Raw genomic sequence first — 7,341 nt, 5'->3', positions numbered from 1 at the left:
ATCCGAGTTAATCGAAAATTTAGAAACCTCTAAGATGTTACCCTTAACTTCGACACATGAACACCATATTGTGCAAAATGCAATAATTAACTGACATATTAAAACTACATGTTTGCATCCAGCCATGTTTCTAAACATCAATGCATCATTTACGAATGTATGTTACAGGAAAATTTTTAGAAGCCTCTTCCCGTGCGAATAATATCGTAACACACAAAATATCAAAACCATCGAAACAGAAAGCACGTTCCAAATCAGTGAATTATGCAGTCTTGTAACATTGCTGCATATGAATATAAAGTTATAGCTACTAAATCAAACAGATCAGTCAACCTTAAACATTGTATTTAACGTATAGCAAGTACGTTTAAAGGGTGAGAAGGAGATTTCACTGCTTACTACAAGCAAAGAATTAAGAGAAAACTACGCTGTCTGAATTATATTAGGTGGCTGAAGGAGACGAATATGAACTATCAAATAAAATATAAAATTCTAAAATGAAACATTCCATGGCATTTACTAATTTGGTATTGTTCAGAAACAGCAGAGAAAGGCGTTACTCCAAACTCACCAAACGGTTCACAGAAATATGAGAATGGAAAATCAAAGTCTTTCCTCATTAAAGTAGCTAATGTTATGACTAGATTCATCGGGTTTTGAGACATACACCAAACTTGTTCGCAGCATGTTACCTTGCTTTTATTCACATTTATTGTAGCTACTTTAACAAGTATCATGATTACAGCACTTATATAAGGCAGTGAGCGAGCTGTCAGAACCGTTAGGACCGTTAGTACATCGGACTAAATGCTTAGCAGCATTTCTTCTGGATTTACGTTTTAAGTTCAACTTGACATTTCATCTTTTGGAGGTCGGTAGAATAAGTGCCAGGCCAGTTGAACACTGGGGCTTGATGTAATTGACTTATCCCTACACCTCAAAATTGTTGCCCTTTCACCAAAGTTTAAAATCATATTTACAAAACGCATGTACTTAGAACTGCCTCGCATACAATATTGGTATATTTAAAGTAATTCCTTGAGCCCACCTTTTTCTATTCATCCAACACCCTTCTCTCATTATCACATGTGTGTGCCTGTTTGTAATGTGTGTCTGTGTATGATATTCAATTAATTTTTTATCTATTATTTTGAACTTTCTCTGAGCATTCGATATCAAGAGAATATATTTCACTAGTTTCTTTTCACGGTTATCATGTTGATGTAAATAACATGTCAAATTTAATTTAGTTTTCAACGTTGTGTTAGGTTTCTAATATTCAGAGTAATGTATTTTAGTGGAGTCAAGCAATCATATTGCTTCCATATAACTAACCTAGAGCAAGGTAAAATATATAATTTATAATTCTTGTAAGTGAATAAATCACGCAAGAAATTTGTATCATAGCAATATTTGTACCAATACATATCACACATACATATATAGAATACATTATTATTATTGTTGTTGTTGTTGGAAGCGAGGAAAGACGCGTTTTGAGCGCTCCGTAAATTGGGATTTTTGCTGTGGCTTTTTGAAACATTTTTATTGTTTTGTTTGACTGTTTTTGTTTTCTGGACCCCTTTTGGTGTGCAGAAGGGGTTCTTTTGTCAAAACCTCCCCATTGTAGGGGCGAATTTTGGACATTTTGTTCTTTTCGTTCGCCGAAAAACAAGATGACTTCCTCTGTCGAGCGGAGCGGCAGTGGCTGTTCTGACGGCCAGTACAGCGAAGATTTCCCCGCCTCTGAACAGCACAAATAAGAGTACCATCACTACTAATAGCACCAGAACCACCATTAACATGGAAAAAAGAAGAAAAAAGTCAGGAAAATACCGCCAACACCGACATGAACACAGACAGCACAAACGAAAAAGAAAAGTCAAACAATAACAACAACCACAAAGCAAGCAGAAACGGTTTTGTCTCGGCAGCGAAACAAACCAGGCAGTTAATTCATTTAACTACTGACGACTTAAAAAAATGTAAAGGGGTTGTTAAGGAAAGAAGAGAACAATATCTTCCTTAACACACCACGAGAACTGAATGTGATTTGTAACTGTCGGGGTGGTGTATAAGTCTGTGCATGTACGTGTTTACGTATGTGTGCATGTGTGTGTGTGAGTGTTGGTTATGGTTGCTAGAATCGCATTGTAAGTGTATATATGTATGTTTTTTCTTCAAATGTGTGTGGGTTTGTGCTCTAGTGTGGAGATATTATGATTGTGTGCGTTTATACGTATGTGTGTGTGTTTATATGTATGTGTGTGTGTTTATATGTATGTGTGTGTGTTTGCGTCGGAGGTTTGCATTGTATTTTTATATATGTATTTTAATACTTAATCGGTTCTTAACATTTTCTTATTATTATCAAGGAATGTATATATGCATTTTGATACTTTTGTGACAACCAGTACTTAACACAACAAAGCTTATACAAAACTTTACATTTTACTTTTGACAATCTTTTTCTAAAAATGTGAAACCGGTCAAGTGAATAAACATCTTTAAAATTGCATTTTCAAACCTTCTTTCATATATATATATTAGCAATAATAAATCTCTGAACGAGGTATAAACAGTAGTTGCACGACAACGTGAAGTATATTTGCCACTTAAATGTGGCTAACCGCTAAGGGTGGATGCTACTGTAGCTTGTAGCCCCAGGAGGACACCTTCTCCAGCTGGCTATTGACACACTTTCTGTGCCGTAATAGTATTTGCTAAGGGAAGCCATACTTCCCATCTTCGACCTGACGTGATACGCACGAACCCGGGTTTCTAGGTAGTTACCGTCATCGGCGCACGACAATTAACGGTCTTCGATGCGAAGGGGTCCCAATGCAAATACATATATCCTTTTTCTAGTGACGAAAAGTCACTGATCTCGAAAGTGTAAACAAGCAATAATAAATCTCTGAACGAGATATAAACAGTAGCTGCACGACAACGTGAATTATATTTGCCACTTTTATATTTGTCACGTCAGGTCGAAGATGGGAAGGATGGCTTCCCGTTGCAAATACTGATAGGGCACAGAAAGTGTGTCAATAGCCAGTTGGAGGAGGTGCCCTCCTGGGGCTACAAGCTACAGTAGCATCCACCCTTAGCGGTTAGCCACATTTAAGTGGCAAATACACTATATATATATATAGGTGATGATACTGAGAGAAAGAGAGACTGAAAGAGGTTGAGAGATTGAAATAGAAAAAAGCATAAATCTAATTGAATTTTCATACCAGGTGAGATTAATGGTAGTGAGGAAAGCTTTTTCGATTCATCAAGCTGTAATTGAGTATCAGTTAAGAAACAAAAATGTATAGGAATATGATGTCACAAATGCAACATCATATGATAAGGTTTTCCTTACATGAAACTGTCTGGGGATGTTGAATGACCATTGATGTTGCGAAGCTATCTAAACGTCTATCTCTCCACAAATGTTAGTTCAAGACACATTAAAATCTCATCCTGTTAGGCATATCTTTCATTCGTGAGCTTTCAATTGAATAACTCCTAATATTCAACTCGCTCGCTTACATTCATGCATCTTCACATGTCTGTGACAGTTTAGTAATCAATGAATATTTCCTTATGCTAGAAGTGTTGAGTGTGCAAAAAGAGAAGACTCCTCCATTTACAGAACACACATTCGGATCAGTTTTGCTTTTCAACCTTCCAAAAATATACTTTCTCCTTTCATTTAAATTAAACGTTTCTTTTACAAATCACGACGAGGTCGATTAAAAATAATATTTTGGTTTCAAACAAAATTTTTCTTCAGGAAAATATTGTTGAAAAGAATATTCTGCCATAAATTCAGTATCGCAAATTGATTGATTAGAAAAACAAACATGTTTTTTACACAGTTTATTTAGAGTTCATTATGGGAATAAAGACAAAAAAAGTTATAATGTACATTGAATTTATTGCCATTCGTGACAAAAACTAGCTAAAGTGCATCCAGAAACCATAGATGTTGTCAGAAACAATAAATACATCATGTTCTTCATAAACCCAGTCTCCAGAAGTAACACAAATTTGAGAAATAGTATAGAAAGTTTGGTTTTTTTTAAGATATTTACTTAGCATAGAAAATTTGTCCCTGGATTCTTTAAATTGGAATATAAAGTCATTTGTCCAGAAATCAGCTTTCACAAACACACACACACACTCACTCACACACGTATACATACACTTACACACGCACATACACACTAACACACACGCATGCACACATACATATGTAGTAGGTATACACGAGTGCATATTTTTCTCATGAATTCTTAATGTTGTCAATGACAGCAAGTGGTATAAATGAAACGAGTATGCTGAACTACGTTACAAAATATGGTTAAACGGAAAGTAAAGGGTTCAAAATAAGTTGTAAATATTTGAAACTAATATAAGAAGTTTGAATTATGAAAATGTGTTCCTAATGTAGTGTGAAAATTTGATCCTAAGTTCACTACGTATATTAAGGATATTACCCGAACATTTAAGTATTTCCTGTAACTACACTCATACCTATCGTTTGAATATGGCAATGTTCCTGTTGTTATAGCCACTGCTAACACTATTGCTGTAACTTGGACGGCCAGTACTGTTACACATATAGAGGTAATGTATGTAGAGGTGACGGACAGTATCATAGCTGCTATTTTTGACTGCTTGGCTACTACAGTCATCTCTATTTATTTGGCATATGACTCCATAGAGGCTACTACAGCTATGGATGATATCATCAACTTTAACGCTAATAATGGTAGAATCAATCTTGATAACACCTACGAACTTTTAAATATAAATGATGATCATGTAGCTATTAATAATCTAGGTAACGCTATTAACTATCGCTATTGTAACGGTAGTGCTATTTCATATCCCTAGATAATACGAGGAATACTATAGGGTTTTAAAATATTTACCACTCTCTACGAATAACACTGAGAATACTAATGTCAATATGACTACTAAATTATGTTATTGTAGATACAAACTTCTATGTCCTATCAATAATTTTTGCTTTACTAAAACTAATACCTATAGATATGATGTAACGACTAATCTAACCAAATTTACCTACAACAGTTCAAATTCTACCTAATTCTTAAACTTTTCATAAATGTAGTAAGGCTAAGATTACATCACTTGCAGAAAAAAACTCGTAATTCAAAGGCTAAAAAAAATCCCATTCCAGGTTACCTAAAATAATAATAAAATATGCATTACCCTATTCAAATGATAGGTACGGGTATAAACGGTGCTGCGATTAGATATGGGAAGTACGTAAATATTCAAGTAATATCCAGCCCTAACATATGTAGTGAACTCAGGAGCACATATTTATAAATTAAACCTGTTATCCAAAAGGCTTCAAATACTTACAACTTATTGTTAAATTCTTAGTTTCTGTTTAACCACACTTTGTAACGTAGTTCAGTATGCTCGTTTTATTTAAATATCATTTAAAGTGAAATATCACATTGTGCCATTGCTCTCCTGGATATGTATCCGCATATTTCTTTGTAACCTCTATATTCAATAACTAGTCAAATTCGTTCGATCTTTTTAACTGTGGGAATATCTAATATGACTTCCTACCCCCCCCCCCCTGCATTTAATCTACGTTCTCCTTGTGTGCATCTTTTATTTCATATAACATATATTTTGGGTAAGTGTATATTTATGACTGTGTATATATGTAGGTATGTATATGTGCATATATATATATATATATATAAAAGTTCGATGTGTGTTGCGTTCCATTACTTGATAAATGAAAAAATGTATAAATAAGCGAGGTAACGTATACTGAATGTAGAAACAAACGGAAGACAAACAGAAGGTTCATAATTCCTCATCAGTTATCGACCAATTGGCAATATTCAGACAAGTAATGGAGCGCAACACACAATAATTTGCATTAACAAGTAATTTTTTATATACCCGTGTGACTCTCTGTTTCCCTCTTGTTTCCCTAGCCTTTCTCCTTCCCCTTCATCCCATACCCTTTTTTTCTTTGTTGCTCCCTCTTCTTCCTGTCTTTCTCCTCTGTCTGTTGCTGTCATGCGACCAGCGGCCAGTTCCCCTTTTTCTTCCTTTCTTACACTGATCGTGTAGCTGAACAGTCGCTATTTCTCTGTCTCTCCTTTCACCATACTACAAGACATTTTCTAAGCGCTACCTACTATTCTTGTCTCCTTAGCCCCAAGTCCGTATTTTATTCGACTGTTCGTCGTCGTCTACCCTCCTAAATCACACTCTGTGTAGTTTTTCTTGTTTTGTTTATGCTTTGTTTGCTCTTGTCCCTATTTCTCCGCAAGAAAACTTCCGCCAATTAGAAAGCGCTCAGCCTTATCGTTATAGGTGCGAAACTGAAGATTAACACTTGGTCGATAACTGATGAAGAATTACGGACCTTCAGTTTGTCTCCCATTCGTTTATACACACACATATATATATATATATATATTTATTTTATGCCATAAGGGGTGAAGGGTGTCACAAAGAATACATAGGGCAAACGAGCCTAACTCTCAGAGAAAGATGACAGTCCACCGCCAACAATTGAGGGATCCCACCACAAGACAGATACCACTCAGTGGGCACTTAGATCTCTGTGCACAAAACAAGTCCCCCAAATTCCTAGTTTTCCCATTATACCAATGCTCAGACAACACCACTGAACAAACACGAATAAATAGGGAAAATAATCTTATTCAAAAATACAGACCACAGCTCAACGTACTCTAACATAAGCCCCCTCCCCAGGTGCACACCCCAAACAAAGACACACAGATACGCAAAATCACACACACACCAATACAATGCAAACCTCCGACACGAACACACTTACACACATATATACACACACACACAATCACAATATCTCCACACTAGAGCACAAACCCACATTCATTTCAAGAAAGAACACATGCATATATACACTTACAATACGATTGTAGCAACCACAACCAACACCCATACACACATAAGTAAACAGGTACATGCACACACCTACACACCACTCCGGCAACCACAAATCATATTCACACACGCATATTTGCATACATATGTACACACACATACAAACACCATACGCCCGTTCCCCAGTAAAAATGTCACACACACACTCAAAAGAAAAACACAGGCAATACAATCCCAACAATCACAACAAACACTCACAAGCACACATGCATAGAAGCATGCACACACAATGACACACCTCCCCGACAAATACAAGCCACATAGACGCACTCACACAAACACACACTCATATACACATTCCACAATAAACTCTGGGACCAATAAAAACGGCACAAACACACATATACACAC

The sequence above is a fragment of the Octopus bimaculoides genome, chromosome 1 (genome assembly GCF_001194135.2).
Source record: "Octopus bimaculoides isolate UCB-OBI-ISO-001 chromosome 1, ASM119413v2, whole genome shotgun sequence".
NCBI lineage: Eukaryota > Metazoa > Mollusca > Cephalopoda > Octopoda > Octopodidae > Octopus > Octopus bimaculoides.
Note: the sequence above shows the minus strand (reverse complement) of the source record.